At 39.8% G+C, this 17,825-nt stretch overlaps 1 protein-coding gene and 1 long non-coding RNA gene across 3 annotated transcripts in view; both read right to left on the bottom strand.

Moving 5' to 3' along the window:
* Nucleotides 1-17,825, bottom strand: part of st6galnac3 (ST6 (alpha-N-acetyl-neuraminyl-2,3-beta-galactosyl-1,3)-N-acetylgalactosaminide alpha-2,6-sialyltransferase 3) — a 90,390-nt gene that overhangs the window by 15,355 nt on the left and 57,210 nt on the right. The gene's annotated exons all lie outside the window — the stretch shown is intronic.
* LOC129444248 (uncharacterized) lies at nt 10,355-12,282 on the bottom strand. The gene is made up of 5 exons (XR_012357859.1): nt 11,923-12,282; nt 11,513-11,609; nt 11,252-11,372; nt 11,057-11,171; nt 10,355-10,917 (listed from the first exon to the last, which is right to left on the bottom strand). It is a non-coding gene; the product is annotated as an uncharacterized lncRNA (long non-coding RNA).

The following is a 17,825-nucleotide window of genomic DNA, read 5'->3' as shown; positions in this document are numbered from 1 at the left end:
AAAATACTTAAGTGTTTGTCTATTGATTTTGTGGTACACTATCCCTTTAAGCAAGGGTTGCAGTCATTGCAGTATGTGAAAATATATGTGGTTAAAGGTGCCATAGAATGTAAAACTGTATATACTGCACATGGTAATGACATATTGTGAGCCTCAAACGCGTTTGGTTCCTCATTCTTATGTAAACCTTGTGCATGCAAAAGACCACTGGATTAAATTACACATTAAACTAATTACAAAGTTGTGACTGCTGAGTTAGCGCTATATGCTATTTAATGCTTTATGCTAGCATTTTGGCTAAAGTTCCACTATTAACGTTACAGTTACGTTTTTCTGGTTCATACTGAAAAAAACCCACAAACTTACCACTTAGAAACGTCCATTAACAATCTCCAAACAATTCGTTGTTTTTTCGTCTGATACAGGTTCAAACATATAAGGTCTTATTTACTAGTGAGCTACTGACATGAGCCTCAGAGCAGAGAAGAGCAAAGCCAATCAAAACAGAGCTCAACATTATTATTCATGACCCTTCCAAATAAGGCAAAAATAGACCATTTCATTCAAGGGACAAATCCCATGGTTTTAAATGGACATGTAAAAAACGTTTCTGGATAATTTTTGCACTTAATTAAGTCACATACCTTCTATGTAAATATCAAAGAACAATTTAACATATTATTTCAATGCATTCTTTGACACCTTTAATATTATTAGTAACACTTTACAACAAGGCTCATTAGTTAACATATCTTGAACCCAGCGCAATTGACTTTGTCAGTGACGCATGTATCATTCGTATTTTGCACCGGCGCACAGCGGGTTTTTCTCTCCACAGACGCACGTCGGGAAACTAGGGAATGAACTTGCGCTCCATGGGCGTGTTCCGGCGCAAACCATCCCTGATGCTATTTTGCAGTTTCAAAAAACAATTGCGCCACTGACCAAAAAAAAACTAGTCTAAAGTCAGTGGCGTGTTGCGTGTGGTTCATTATGCTATTTTAAGGGCGCATGCTTGACCATAATGTATAGCGTGCACAACACGCACACACTTTGCTTATCTAATCTACACAGATGCAATTTTTGCAAATCATAAATTGTTACCATAAAAAATATTAACACATGAGATAAAGGAAATCATTGTGGTGAGCATTGTGGTGATAGTTTTTATTTATTGTGTGGCTGCGTTAAAAAATTATAATGCAAATAACGATTAAAATATTTTCATAAGTTTGTTGTGTGGCTGTATTACGTTTATTTTATGTAAATAATAATTAAAATGTTTTCATAAGAAACCTTAATGTACATGAACTTGATTTGTAAGTGTACTTTGGGGTTGGACCTTGCTTGCGTTTCTTGGGTCCGATTTCAAAGCCCACAAACCCTTTCAGCGGTGAGGGTGGACGCAGCGATGTCCTCTGTTGGCGTCAGGTCATATGTAGAGGCAGATCCGCCTCCCGTTACACGGCGTGCCCGATTTATGCTGGCAAGCTTGGGATTCCCCCGTCTGCTGATATCATTGTAGCGCTTGGCGCAGCTGATGAGACAATTGTGGCTATTTCCTCCCACGCCTGTTTAACCGACGCTGATTTGGGCGGGTTTCTCCCATCCCCATTCAAAAAAACTTCTCTGTCTTTGACTGCTCTTACAAGAACGTCTGTCTCCTCGGCTGTAAACCGCTCCTGGCGTGCGCCTGGTAAATCCTTCATAATAATAGCAACCCGCCATGGAACTTGCGCCCTTGCGTTTAAAGGGAATGTTGGATAGCGTTCTGATTGGTTTATTTGACATTACGCCCAAACCACACCTATGAATAATGAACCTACTTCAGACCAACCCCTTATTGATTTGCGCCTGGCGCAAGAGTTATTTCTCCGCCGGGAAAATAGCAACAGCGCCCAAGATCCGCCCACAAAGTCACTTGCGCTTCGCGCTTCGAACTTGCGTTTCAGATCGTTAAAATAGGGCCCTATGTATTAACTGACATGAACAAACCATTAGCAATACATTTGTTACAGTATTTATTAATCTTTATGAATGTTAGTTAATAGAAATAAAGCTTTTAGTTGTTTGTTCATGTTAGTTCATTGTGCATTAACTAACGTTAACAAGATTTTAAAAATGTATTAGCAATTGTTGAAATTAACATTAACAAAGATTAAGAAATGCTGTATAAGTGCAGTTAATTATTAGTTCATGTTAACTAATGTATTTAACTCATGTTAACGAATGAACCTCATTGTAAAGGGTTACTATATTATTAAAAACGACTACTGTTTAAGTGTTTGCTGACTTTATTTATGATGTTGTTATTTTACTGAATGATTTGTTTGTGGGTTCAGTGTTGTGGTCTAAATGCATTATGCAAAGTTGCTTTCAGTGAAAGTGCATTCAACATTAAATGAATATGCTTTTAAGTTTTTTGACCCATGATTTAGTCTACCTTGAGTGGAGTATGTATTTAATAAAGCAATATAAAGTTAAATAATAACCTTTTTTAAAATGAGTTGGGTAAACTAAAATTTTACATCACGTTTATTGATACCAAAATCCCTACGATTTTCAATATTATCATGGATTTGTGAATAATTTCTAGAAATGTAAAAAGTACTGATGCAAACCAAATTTAAAATTGATAAGTGCACTTGTGTTTGCATAACCATCAAATAAATAACATTAATCATGGCACATTTGGAGTTGTGAGATAAATTTTCATCTAGTTCACATAAAACAAAAGTGAGTACATCAGATTTTCATATAAACACAGGATAAATTAGCAAGTCATCTGTCTGCATATGTTGTGAGTAATCAGGTGTACTTTATGACCCAGAGGTAAGCTGCATGACACTTGCGCTCACGGCAGTTCTGGAAGAAACAGCTTTAAACTCATTGGATCACATAATTTAATGGAAATGAATAGAAAATATGGATTTGTCTAAAGAAATATTAAGTTAACATGCGTCAGTACAACTAGATTTCCCTAAATGTAAACAATTGTTGGATTGAAATTCAGTCAGTGAAGCACTGTCATCACAAACACATTGGAGCACACGTGAATTAATGCGTTTGTCTCACGTTATTGCTTTTACTGGTTGATGCTGGACAGGGGTTTTCGAGCCATGACACTTGCACGGTTAAACAGTAATTAAAAAATGGCATGATAATACTAACCGTTAGACATTTCTAGTAAACTTTTTATCTATAGTTGAGTAAACTCTGCAATCTAATTGTGATTACTGATTGGGTTCAAACCAAAACCTGAGTATACTTAAGAATGTCCTGCAGTTTTTTAACTAAAACTTTTAAGATTTTTTAAAGGGCAAGACATGCCTTCGTACTGTAAAAAGTGCAAGTTAAATCTACTTAAAGAAAATATTTCAGTTGGTAACACAATTACATTCTTTTAACTTTCACTTTTTACAGTGTACAGACTTGCATATACTTATAGGTTTAACCTGACTTTCACCATGGCAACAAACTCTCCTTAAAAAGCTAGACAGGCATTAATTTTGTTTGTGTCCCTGTACTGAAGGCTCTATAAAGTTTTCAGGAGCAATAATGCTTTATGAGTCATGATTGCTCAATCTCAGCAATGAATGGCCACAAAGGAAACAAATCCAGTAATAAGGTGACCTTCACACTTACAATCTTGGCAAAGTTCCCACATGGAATGGAAAAATCCAAATGCTAAACACGGCCGAGTCAAAAAGCATGAACTAATTTATCGTCTTACCATCTTTTCCGCTTTGGATTCCTTACAGAAGAAATTTCATCAGCAGAAATATTCATTCATCTATGAACAACTCCAGACTTTTGCTCTAATCTATATCAGCCCAGAGAAACAGAATTGCACAATTTTACCCTCTTTCATGGTTGGAAATAGATCTAATGTCTTTAATGTCAGCTTCACTTCATCTGACGATAGCTTGTGCATTTAAAGTAAGACAAAACATCTGTTGATTTAATTTACTGTGAAGTAAAGCAGATTTATTTTAGAAAAGAATTCATATTTGCATATTTACATTTTGCATCAAGGCATGCTAAAATCAATGTGGATCATCAAAGATGTCCCTTGCTAAGAAACTGGATCAAGCACAAAGAAACAAAAATACAATCTTTTCGAATAGCATAGTCAAACAGCTCGGACAAATTACTGGATGTATTGAACAACTGCATGTTATTAGTTAAGGGAATAAGGAAATTAAATTAAATATTTATTTAATATAGATTCATTGAATTTAATCAATTTTTTTAAGTGGTTGCAATCAATTTATTTAAGCTACATTTAAACAAAAAAGATTAGTAAAGTAAAATAAAATATAAAACTTGTAGCTTAAATAAACTGATTGCAACCACTTACCTTAAAAAAATTGATTAAATTCAATGAATCATTTTTTTCAGTGTATGGTCCGATTCACGATTTTACATTTTCTTTGGTGTGTAAGTGTGTATTAGTACATATAGTTGCGATGTATGCGATGAGGCGAGTTATCTCTTTTAGTAAATCTCTTTTCTTGGACTACAACAAACACACAGATTGTAGGCAACGGTTTACTTCCTGGGATTGGTGATGTAGACAAGACCGACATTATCATAATTCCTCCGCTTTTGCTATACAGCCTGTAAGTTAACTCCTGTTGGCTTTGCATTGTGAGCAAATCTTTCAAACATGGTAAGGAGCGTCACATTTCCGGCTGACATCAGAGGTATTCAGGCCAATCACAATGTACAGATTAGATGCCAATCAGGGACACTGAGCTTTTTAAATCGATGAGTTTTGTACAAAACCAGCACGTTTCAGGAAGAAAGTAAAATCTGGATCTACAAAAATGTACAGTATGTGGAAAAACATTTTTAATCTTAAACCATGCAAACATTGTATTATACCAAATACACAAAATAACGTTGTTTTTAGAAATGAAATAGGTGCACTTTAAAATAAAAATGCTCATTTTTTCACGTTAGAGCTCTTCAAATGATTTAATAATCACTATTAAATTGTTTTACATCAGCTTAATAAGCATATCACTGTTTATTTCACTTACATTTACGCCTTATTCATTTACTAGGCGCATTTATCTAAAGCTATTTACAAATTAAGGATAATTTTGTGTTAAAAGCCAACAGTAAGCATAGGAAATGAGCAAGTAATTTTTAGAAACTAAAAGTAAACAATATAAAAGAGAACATTTTTCATTTTAAATTATAATGAGCAAAATTTAAGAGAGGAAAGTTAAAGGAACAGTATGTAGGATTGTGGACAAAACTGGTACTGCAATCACAAAACTTATGGCTAAAACTGGTACTGCAATCACACAACTGGTGGCCAATACACAACATGACAACATAAACATCAGTTGAGGGCTGCAACCCCACTTTTTAAATGACAATATCCTGGCCGGACCACTGTTGTCAGTAATGTAAGTATTTGAAATTAAAATGATTTCTTAATGTCTAGTGACATATCAGAGCCATTTTATGATTAATTGATATACATTTCTTACATACTGTTCCTTTAAGGGTTCTTAAAGTATAACATTTTGATAACCACAGCCATCCGGGTTGAGACAGGCAAGTCCACCAACAAAAACAAAATGGGTACATTTTTTAAATCCCTAATCTCCACTGAAACAATCAAGATAAACTTTATTCATTTTTCCTTATATAATAAAGCATATCCACATGTTTTATCCTTGCGTTATCAAACCCTTGCATTATCTGGCTTTTAAATATTACTGGTAAATTCAAACCCAGTTATCATTTACACATCAAAACAAACATACGAAAAAATCACTTTTAGATTCAATATCAATCTTCAAGGGCTAAATTGACTTTGCTGAACTACAAATCTAATCAGGGCGTAGCTGTATTTGCTGCAGGGAGGAATCCGAGAGAGCAAAATAATGAACAATTTCAATATTTGAATTCTGCTCACATCCCACGTGGGTAATGTGTCTTTCAAAAGCTACAGGATCTGTGATAATAGTCAATGAATGATAGGTCCCTTTGCATGCATTACGACTTTCATTCATGCGGTTTTCTGTCAGTACCTGAATTCATGGATTATAGAGTCGCCCGTCCCTGCATGAGGTTGATTCAATAGAATTTGCCCAAAAGTACACAAATGGTGGAGCCTCAGGAAGCAGTCTGTGGATAATGGGAGGTCATTTCTGCTATTCTGCTGACATTCAGCCAAACCTTTACAAAAGATCTGAAATTACAGGAGCTGCTAAGGTAGTGAAAATGGATTTTTGAACACCGTGAGAATCTAGCTATACGTCAGATAGGACTGAGGAAATTAATAAATAATATACATAGCAAAATTATGCAAATTAATGGAAAAACAAAACTAAATGTAAATTTAAAGTGCATTTGCAAAAACCTATGAAAACTGTAAACTGAAAAATGAATCTAAAAGAAATAAGAGATTATAGTTGAAACATAAGCCAATGGTATTGTAATGGACGATTTCAGAGTTTTTTATGGCATTATTAAACCACTCTCTGGACATTTTACTTCGGATACATATCATAAACCGAAACATGCTTTGGTTAAGCTTAGCTACTGCAACAGTTACTCTTGATTAACTTGGATTTTAAAATGCCTCAGTGGAACCATATGCTTTTTCAATTCAAAAGATTTAATGCAGCTGGCAAGCCCGGCTATATCCTCCTCTGTACTATTTATAGGTATAATTTTAAACATAGCTCTATGCTTTTGCTTCCAGCAGTAGTATAAAGTAAACTTTTAAATCACTAGAAACCGAGATGATTAATCAATAAAGGACAGACCCGACCTATGAGAATTTTGTTCTGTTTAAGTTGGCACCTTACATTGTTCATCAGGGCTGTTAAAAAGTCCACTCGGCGTGTTTAAGCACAAAGTGTATTTAGCTAGATTAATTCCATTCAAACAGTCAGCAGATCTCATTATCCCTAATGAAATTTGTCACATTATTTTACGTGATGTGCAGGTGCACCTGCTAATACAGTTGGCAAAAGGCTCTGATTGAAGTAGGCACAGGGAAGCAGTCTACCAATGCACTCATGTGAATACGGTTGATGAGAACCATAAGAGTTTGCCAATTTAAAGCCACCTGTACAATAACGATGATAAAATGGATATTGGATTCTGCTGGATGAGTCTCAGCTGAAATTGTTGTAGAAAAATAGCAGATATTTTCATCAGTTGGGTTTACAGTAGAATATACAGATTGCAAAGTATAATAACCATTACTGAAGGGCCGTTCACATTACAACTATAACGATAACTATATTAGCATCAACACAACCCGACAAAAACGTTAGCTTTATGTAGCAATGCTGACATCGTGGGCATGTGTATGAATGTGTATGAATCGGTGTATGAATGTGTGCGTGAATGGGTGAATGTGAGGCAATATGTAAAGCGCTTTGGATGGCCATTGGTCTATGAAAGCGCTATATAAATGCAGTCCATTTACCATTTACCATTTATGTGCGTCGAAATTCTGTGGCAAACATTTTTTTTCACCCGCATGGCCCTGTTACAATGTGTCATGCAAATATCAACGGAAGCGTTTGATATTTTGAGCTTCCAACCAGGAAGTGTTTTTAGTTCACAGCAACTGTTTGAAACTTTGTGTCGCTTTCAACCGTTCGGTGTGCTTCCACTAAACTCTGGACACTAATGAAAGGTAGGTGGACATGAATATATATCTTTTATCTTACTGAAACATTGTACTCTAAATCTATGGAGGAGAAGGTATTTAAATAAATCGCGCAAATTCGGTACTGTAGTCACATTTCTAGTAATAGACTACAGTGAACGTCCTGTCAGAACATCAGAACTGCAGGCATCGTTCTAAAAACCATGGTTACCATTCCAACTAAAGTTTGATGCCCATTCCAACTAAAACAGTAAATGTTCATGATTTAATTTGAAAGAACTAACAAAATTCTACCTTCTGTTCAAATATCATGCAGCATTTTTGGTCACACACCTTCCATAGACATCCATATATAATTTTTCCCTCTGATTTCTAATATTAAAAATATCATAACTTTCTAAAACGGATTTTTACAATTCAGGTTTCTTTGTAAATGGGAATGTCTTTTCTGTCTAGTCATGTGATAAATTTTGAAGTTTTTGAAAATTTTGTCATCATACATACTTAATGCTAATTCACTCGCGCAAATGACTTACCTTCAATGGCATTCACTAATATTGCATATTTCCTGTAATAACATGTCATTAAATGTATAAATATGCTGTTCCTGTGCATTTACAGCGGCTATAACCAGCAGATGTCCTCAACACACTGCGTTTCGTGTATCTCTAATCAGTGAATCTAGTTTGTGTAATCTAATATTTTACCTTTTGGTATAGTCAGTGTTGTGGAATAAAACATTTTGAAGTCAATTTTACTGCAACTGCAACAGCGCTGGACACCTAAAGTGATTTTAGGTAATGGACCTCAGCTTCTCCACAGTGCTATCATTTCAAATGTGCGTGCACTTTAGATTCAAATGGATCTGATTGGCTGTCATTGGTTTATTGGTTATCAGTTGGAAAAAAATTGCTCAGCAAGTGATTCCAACAATATCATTCCCTGTATCTTTATCGTTATAGTTGTGGTGTGAAAAAAAAATAAAAAGATATTTAATACTATATTTTTATAATTATAGTAATCGTTATAGTTCAAATGTGACCACATATACAAGTGTGTGTGTGTGTGTGTGTGTGTGTGTGTGTGTGTGTGTGTGTACCTGGTAATTATCACGTTGTGGTGACCAATATCTGACCAAAAGATAGGAATACCAGTATTTTTGTGACCTTGTGGGGATATTTTGATGTCCCCATGAGGAAACAAGCTAATAAATCAAGGAATGGGGTAGGTTAGGGAATGGGGTAGGTAAGGGGAATAGAATATACAGTTTGTACAGTATAAAATGCATTACGTCTATGGAATGTCCCCACAAAACATGGAAACCAGAATGTGTGTGTGTGTTTGTGTGTGTGTGTGTGTGTGTGTGTGTGTGTGTGTGTGTGTGTGTGTGTGTGTGTGTGTGTGTGTGTGTGTGTGTGTCGGCCCAGAGGTCAACAGAACTATCATGGCAGAGGTAGCAACAAGCCAATGTGACAGTGTGATTTAAGAGGCCTGTCTGTTGTTATCAGCACATAGTTTACCAGGCCACCCTGCCATACAGACATAGGATGACAGCAAACCAGTAAAGGTGCAACATTTCAGATAAAAGAACTCAATGTGGAGGGTTCAGCTGGGCCTCACGCACCAGGCAGGCAAAAAGGCTTACATATTACCTTGAATGAAACCTGGAAAGGGTGGGGAGTCAGATATGAAGACAATAATAAAGAAAAATAAAAGCAATAAGAAAGTTCAGAAGAAAGGTTAAGGAAAGAAAGAAAAATGGTAATTTCCAATTCGAGTAAAGCGGATTAGGAATGTGGATTTTTCATCCTATTTCAAACCAACAGAGATCAATCTCACCACAGTTTGAGAAAAATGAATATTTAATTGATTGGATTAGCGAGTCAGAAGACAGTTATCAGTGGCATTGGTTTGTGTCCTTGCACTATAATATATAGAAATAAACTTGTCTGATGTCCTAACACCCAATGAGCATGTGTCCTATTTGTAAGGGTAGACCAGGGCATTGTAGTAATGAATGAGAAAGATACAGTAATAGTGTAAGTAGCTCTGGCATATGGGATGGTATAATTAGCCTATATACTGTAGTATAATTATATCTCAAAATAACAATCGTCCTTTGATTACTGCACTGCATCTTTCTTTATCACTCTTCTTCAAAACCTTTTAGAAGACAAATAAAGATATATTTGTTCTTATTTTAAAGAAAAACAGATTTGCATTTCCTGAAGAAAATACCTTCTTTTAAGGAGCTTTCAAGGCAGCAATTTTTGCCATTAGTTAACTGCGTACAAGATAGTGACTGTATGAAGGCAGCTTTAATTGGTTAAATAAATGCTACACAGCAAAATCACTGGTGTTAAAATAACACCCACGGTGTCAAATTTAACACCGGTAAAGTGTGTATATGTGTCCACACTACACTGTGTTAATTTAGTCAAAAGTGTAGTGTTAATTTAACAACACCCATTAAATGTTAATTCAACACTCAATATTGTTAAATTTTACACTTTGTTCAACACTATTCATTGTTGTTTCCACACTACACTGGTGTTGGCACACAAATACAGTGTTAAAAATTAACACTCCTAATTTAAGGTCAACACCAGTGTAATGTGAATTCAACAATGTTAAGTGTTAAAATACTGATTAATAGCCACTTTTGTTGCTAATGGGTTGTTTCTATAAAAGACAAATGACAAGAAATATTTCAAAACCTCTTTTTATTAAAGTACATCACATTTAATATTTACATTGATACACACAACACTTTGCATTTAACACTGCTTATTTAAATACCTCAGCTACAATTAGAAACAGAATACAGTATGGAATAATGAAAGTTATCTTATACCACAGCGCAGTGACATGAAAACCACTTATTATAAAGTCTTTAATAAATCAAATGAGAGTTAAAAAAAATTAGCCACCCTACTCAAAACTTGACTATTAAAATACACTGCAATTACCTTACTGGCAGGCAGAAATGCTTATCCTTCACAATACTAAAGATTTTTCCATAACAAAACAGACATTTCAATTCAAAAGACATTTAATTTTTCTTAAATACTTTCCAACCTGGTATTAAGTTCAGTAGTTGTTTTACTCATGATGTAGTGGAAGGCTGCATCAGTGGTCTTCATCATGCAGGGAATGGCTTTTTGGTCCAGAATGATGCAAAAACTCTGGATGCAACTTTTGTTCCCAACGCAGAGCAGGCAGGGCTGTGCTGATTCATCCCCTTTAAAGCATGGATTGATGCTCATCACCTAAAAGTGTTTTAAAAGAGTGTATTTGATGAATGTATTTGATGTGTATTTATGAACTTGTATGCATTTACATGGGGTGAACAATGCAAGCAAACTAACTGCTGAATAAACAACTAGAACAAAATACCAAAAAACTTACACAGCACAATCAGTAGCTTCAGTTGCACATTGACCCTCTCCAGTCTTTCCTCCTTTCACAAATGAAGGCAAGAGGTGAATGAGCCAGGGAAGAGCTGCCACATAACTGTCCCGTCCTAGCAAAACAGAATTTAAACACCATGAGTATACAGTTAAACTTTAAAACCATAAAAGTAGCAAACCCATGTACACTTACCATATTTAAACTATTGTTGACCAGACAGAGGGTCATCCATATCTTCATCAGGACGTAGTCTGCAATTATCCTTTAATTGTTGTATGTTGGCTATTTTGCAATACATCGCCTCAGCATATTTCTGCAGATTTTCAAAGACAAAAAGAGTCAAGAAAATACCATAAAGGGTGCAGTTTTAACCGTTATTTGAATCAAAATCATCTCAGTATAACAAATCATGTTAGAAACAGTGTACAGTACTAATGTACTCTGTGTACTCACATAACTAGTTGGTAAGCTCTTATCCTCCAAACTGGGTTAAGGAATAACAGTTCAGAATTCACGGGTATGCCGTATTCAAATATAGTCTGGTAGGGTCCTATCACAAAAAATGACAATAAAGACTCTGAAAACTCAACATTCTTTTTATATTAAAAACAGCACTCAAGACAATATGAATCTTCATTTATACATTTCCAAATTATTAATCAATTTGATTGCTATTTAATATGATATCAATAGCAAAACGATGTATGAGAAGATAATATATTTTTATTAAAGTTGGCAGCAGGTCATGTGACTTTCTTGCCAGACCAATAACCATAATATGTACAAAACTATACTAAAAAGATTGGTTAACTGTTCAGTTATGTCAAATAAAATGATTTACATGTATAAATATATAAACTTACCTTCTGTAATGAATTTATATAAGTATTAGCAGTCGTTTATCATTGGAAGTCATCCATGTCAGATCTTCTTTATAAACTGCCCTAAAAACAGCATCTCTTCTGAATGATTTGAAGCACTCAGTGTGTACTTTTACCAAACTAGCATCTATAATGACAGAAAAACAAATGTTCGCCATACACGTTTTACACTTTCGTATGTATTTGCCATTTGCATCTGTCTGACATCTAGTGCCACGAAAAGCTTACAACACACAATGCATCCAATCCAGCAATCTGTGCATACAAATGATGATATAGTGAGTTTTTGGTAAAATTAATTGTTGGTTTGGTGATATTTCCCCTGTTTGCAAACATCTTGGAAAAACACATGGCAATGCGGTTGCGGTTTTCTCCGTGTTTTTCAGTAATTTGAATAATTAACCGTTCTGTTTCATTCCTCCTGACCGCCAGAGGCAGTGCTAAACACTAGTGGATTATCGCTGCCAAGCCAGATAGGTCGAGAAAACATAAAAACAAAGTCACGTCGTGACGCAACCGAGACGCAAGGATAAGTACCGTAGCAGCTCGGTGCCCAGCCTCTTTCGCTTTCTCGCTGTGATAGGTCATCATTGTGCTGTCTGGTGCAGCTCACCTGAGTTGCGAAAATTCGCCCTCCCGAGCTGTGACAGCGCTCTCAATATCATCACCTTTGGAAGTTGGATTATTTTCTGCAGACGTGAGTCTTTTATTACTTTTTAATAGTGTTGGCGATACCTCGTGCCTCACGGTCCTAACCGGTGGCTGGTTCCGACCACACTCAGATTGCGTGCTCTCGCAACGTGATATATTTCTTGATATTTTATTTTGCCGTATATTTTTTGTCGTGTTAGCGATACCCTGTGCTTCACGGTGCTATCCGGTGGCGGGTATCGGCTGCAATTGGGCTGCGTTCTATCGCAACCATACATAACTTAACGTGACTTGGTTTGTTTTGTGTTTTGTTTTTTGTTCGATAATTTGCGCCTACGGTACTATCCGGTGGCCGTTATAATAACGTTGTATTTTTCACGTATTTGAGCCTTGCGGTGCTATCCGAGGGCAGCTGACTCATACTCCTGTGATTTTTCTTGTTGGACGCGGTGCAACCGAGGACATATTCGAACTATGTCCCATAACGCTTTTCCGCCGACGTGCAAATTATGTCCGAACATCCTTCTTCCCGACGACGGACACGATCGATGCCCATCGTGCCTTGGAACCCAACATTTAAAGGAGGCTCTAACTGATCCATGTTTACACTGCAGCTTACTACCGCTATCAGAGAGACAGCTCCGGCTTGCTGAATTAGACCCCAAGTCTTCTGTTAGCCTCGTTCAGCAACACTCGGCACCGAAACGGGCTAAGAAGCGTGACGCGTCGGCCGCAGCTGGCGCTCCGCCAAAAAAGATTAAATCTGTACCACCTACCGATACAGCGGAGCAAACGCTGTCGAACACGGTTGCTTCTCTCTCGTCAGAATTGGCGGAGATGAAACGTTTTCTTCTGTCTTTACAACCCTCTATGTCGACAGCACCATCTGAGGATACATCCAAGTCAGGACAACATGCGGAGGTGTGTAAATCCCAGCCTCCACTTACTATGGATGTGGATGCTCTTTCTACAAGTGCCTCTAATTCACATTTTTGTGAGGATGAATTCGAGGAACTCGCCATGCCCCCCCCTCATCAGGACGCTCTCTCCAACCTGTCCGCGGCAGATGAATCGAGCGGCGGGTCTGTACATTCATCTGGTACAAATCCATCTTCTCCAGATGACATTTTGTCCACACTGCGCATGGCGGTGGCTCGTTTGGGTCTTGACACATCACCTGCTCAGCCTGCACAAACTAATGTGTTTTTCAGACAACCTGCTAATGAGACTGCCTTTATGATGCCACCGTGTAAGGACTTTGTCACTGAGTTCTCTAATGCACTAACGGGCTCTAACGTACCTAAAAGAAGATCCAAAACCGCTCGCACTCTTGCATCTATGGCCGAGGCTGATTCCGTTGGAGTGGGACGCGCTCCTGAGATTGAACAGCCGGTAGCAGCGCTGGTTGTGTCGCCTGATGAGGCACTGAGAGGCAACGTACGCTGCCCTAGTGCTCAATGTGGACGTACTGACACCTTGTTAAAGAGAGCGTATGAATCGGTAGCTTATGTTACTAGAGCAGAGAACACTATCTGCCAGCTGCTTCTTGCTTGCAGTACAACCCTACAGTCATCTAAGGTTGATGACTCTGTGCCTCAATTTTTACAGACTGCTTTGCTGACTATGGGTCATGTAACTCGTGAGCTTGGCACGCTTTCGGCTACACTTCTGACAGCCCGGCGCCAGGTATGGCTAGCGCAGGCGAGGTTGCCGGAAGATTGTAAAAAGACATTGAGAGAACTACCAATCGTACCAGGTCATCTTTTTGGTCCGAATGTCTCTGAGGTCTTGGACAGGAGAATGAAGCTGTCGGAAGCCTCGCGTCAGCTCACTCAGGTCCCTCGGGCGCCTGCTTTTCGGATGCCAGCCACACCAGCTCCACCTCGTTACCCTATTCCGGACCAGCGTCCCCGTCATCACAATGTTGCTCAGCCCCAAACTTCACAGCGCCATAGGGGAAATGAGGCTGCTCAGGGGCGACGCTCCTTTCACCACCAGCACCATGGTGGAGCGCGCCAGCGTCCCCCCATTGCAACTAAAAGCAAATACCAGAAACCCTGAAGCTCCTGGGCCGGCGATCGGACGTTTTACCGTGCAACATCTGGATTACTGGGAAAGTTCAGTGTCCGACCCCTGGGTTCTGGCAACAATAAACCGGGGTTACGCCTTGCAGTTCCGACGCCGGCCTCCCAGGTTTTCAGGGGTTTTTCAGACGGTTGTCAAAGATCCGGCCAGATCGATGGCTCTCTCCCAAGAAATCGGTTCACTGTTATTGAAGGGAGCCATAGAGCCAGTTCCTCCCCTCAGTCAGAGGGACGGTTTTTACTCCACGTACTTCCTTGTTCCCAAGAAGGACGGGGGTTTTCGGCCCATTCTGGACCTACGCCGGTTAAATGTGTTCCTAAAGAAGCTCTCTTTTCGTATGTTACGGACAAGCGACGTTCTGCGTTCCGTGATGGAAAGGGACTGGTTTGTGACTGTGGATCTGAGGGATGCATATTTTCATATTCCCATTGCCCCTCACCACAGGAAGTTCCTTCGGTTCAGCTTTCAAGGGCAGGCCTACCAGTTCAGAGTTCTTCCTTTTGGCCTGTCCCTGGCTCCTCGCGTCTTCACAAGATGCATGAGTGCAGTTCTGTCTCCTCTTTGGTCCAAGGGCATGAGGATCCTGCCCTATTTAGACGACTGGTTGCTCTGTGCCCCAACAAGACAACATGCTCTGCAGAACACCAAGATTTTACTGGAACATGTCCAGCGGCTGGGTCTGACTGTGAACGAGTCAAAGAGTCACTTGGTTCCAACACAGTCTGTAACCTTCATTGGCGTGACTCTCGACTCTCTTGCAATGTCCGCAACCCTGTCACTCGCTCGGTCGGACAGTATTCACCAGTTACTGACGCGATTCCAGCTGGGAAAGGAGATTCCTTATTGTGTTCTCCTACAACTAATGGGGATGTTAGCTGCCGCCACCCCTGTGGTTCCCCTGGGCCTGCTTCATCTCAGACCTCTCCAGAGGTGGAGCAACAGCCTGAGACTAGACCCTGTGAGACATCTTCATCAAATGATTGTTGTTTCAGCCGCTTGTGTCCGTGCACTAAAGCCTTGGAAACGATTGGGGTTTCTGAGAACAGGTGTTCGATTGGGTGTGGTGACTTCTCGTCGAGAAGTGATCACAACCGATGCTTCACTGACAGGATGGGGTGCAACGTGGAACCAGAGGGGAATTGGCGGCCACTGGTCGCAACAGGAGACCTTGGAACATATAAATGTTCTGGAACTAAAAGCAGTGTTTTTAGCTCTACAATACTTCCTGCCAAACGTGATTGGCCGCCATGTACTCATCCGATCCGACAATACATCTACGGTTTTCCATTTGAATCACCAGGGCGGCACCAGGTCTCTCGCATCTTTACAACTAACGCATCAGATCCTCAAATGGTCTCAGCATCGATTGGCTTCTCTGAAAGCGGTTCATCTTCCAGGATCAGCCAATCAGGTGGCAGATGCTCTGTCCAGGGACTTGTTGCTCCCGGGGGAATGGAGGCTCCACCCGGATGTGGTGCAGGAAATTTGGCGACGGTTTGGCAAAGCAGTAGTCGATCTATTTGCGTCAGAGCTGACCACCCACTGCCATCTGTGGTTTGCAAGGACGGAGACATCCAGCCCGTTGGGACAGGATGCGTTGGCTCACGAGTGGCCGAACTGCCTGTTGTATGCGTTTCCTCCATTTCCACTACTGTGGGAAACATTACACAGGGTGCTCCTGTGCAATCACAGAGTGCTGTTAGTTGCACCTCGATGGCCGGCCAGGCCATGGTTTCCCCTTCTTCTGAGTCTGGTACGGGGCGAACCATGGCAACTTCCCGTCAGGAGGGATCTCCTTTCCCAACTACAAGGCCGTGTTTGGCACCCAGATCCGGCTCGTCTTCAACTTTGGATTTGGCCGCTGGGTCCAGCTCACTCTTAGTGGGTTGTGAACCGGCTGTTATCAATACAATTGAAAATGCTAGAGCTCCTTCAACACGACAGCTTTATGCCGCTCGTTGGAGACTGTTTTCTTCTTGGTGTGAGAATCAGGACGTCGACCCAGTTCATTGTACAGTACCAAAAGTTTTAAGTTTCTTGCAGCACTTGTTGGATGGGAATAAAGCAGCTTCCACCTTAAAAGTTTATGTTGCTGCTATATCTGCTTTTCATGCACCAGTTGAGGGTTCTTCTTTAGGGTCTCATACCCTTGTATGTAGTTTTCTGAAGGGTGCAAAACGGTTGAAGCCGGTTCGTCTTGCCCCTTTCCCTGTGTGGGATTTGCCTCTTGTTCTTGAGTTTCTTTGTTCGCAACCATTTGAACCGTTGGCTGTTGCGGATATCAAGTGCTTATCTTTGAAGGCATCTTTTTTGTTAGCTATTGCATCAGCTAAGCGTGTGGGAGAAATGCATGCGCTGTCAGTGTGTGAATCGTGCTTGCGTTGGCTGCCTGAAGTTTCTGGGGTCATTCTTCGACCGAATCCAGCTTTCTTACCTAAGGTTTTGTCACCACAATTTGTGAATCAGTCTATTCATCTGCAGGCTTTTCAACCGCCTTCACCTGACTCCGACGTTGATGGGAGGTCTCGTCTCCTATGCCCGGTGAGAGCCTTGAAATACTATGTTGACGCTACCACTGCTTTCAGGCAGACTGACCAATTGTTTGTCTGTTACGGGGGGGTGCGTAAAGGTGCACCCTTATCCAAGCAGAGATTGTCTCACTGGATTGTGGAGGTGATTAAGTTGGCATATGCAAAATCTGGTCAACCCTTGCCAAATGATGTTACTTGTCATTCTACCAGGGCCGTCTCGACATCCTGGGCCGCTCTAAGAGGGATCTCCTTGATGGATATCTGCACTGCTGCTACCTGGTCTTCACCATGTACTTTTGCTCGATTTTACAAAGTGAATGTGGCTGCTTCTTGTCGCATGAGTTCTGCGGTCCTTCAAGATCAGCTGTGATTCAGGTGGGTGACATTCCTCGTGACTATGTTGGTATGTGTCATCCACTAGTGTTTAGCACTGCCTCTGGCGGTCAGGAGGAATGAAACAGAACGCTAGTTACGTATGTAACTGTGGTTCTGTGAATTCCGGATGACCGCCAGAGATTTTCTGTCACTCGGAATGCGCGAGAAAGCATTTCGAGGCTGGGCACCGAGCTGCTTCGGTACTTATCCTTGCGTCTCGGTTGCGTCACGACGTGACTTTGT

This window comes from Misgurnus anguillicaudatus, chromosome 2 (genome assembly GCF_027580225.2).
Source record: "Misgurnus anguillicaudatus chromosome 2, ASM2758022v2, whole genome shotgun sequence".
NCBI classification, from domain to species: Eukaryota; Metazoa; Chordata; class Actinopteri; order Cypriniformes; family Cobitidae; genus Misgurnus; species Misgurnus anguillicaudatus.
Note: the sequence above shows the minus strand (reverse complement) of the source record. Positions and strands in the feature narration are given on the sequence as shown.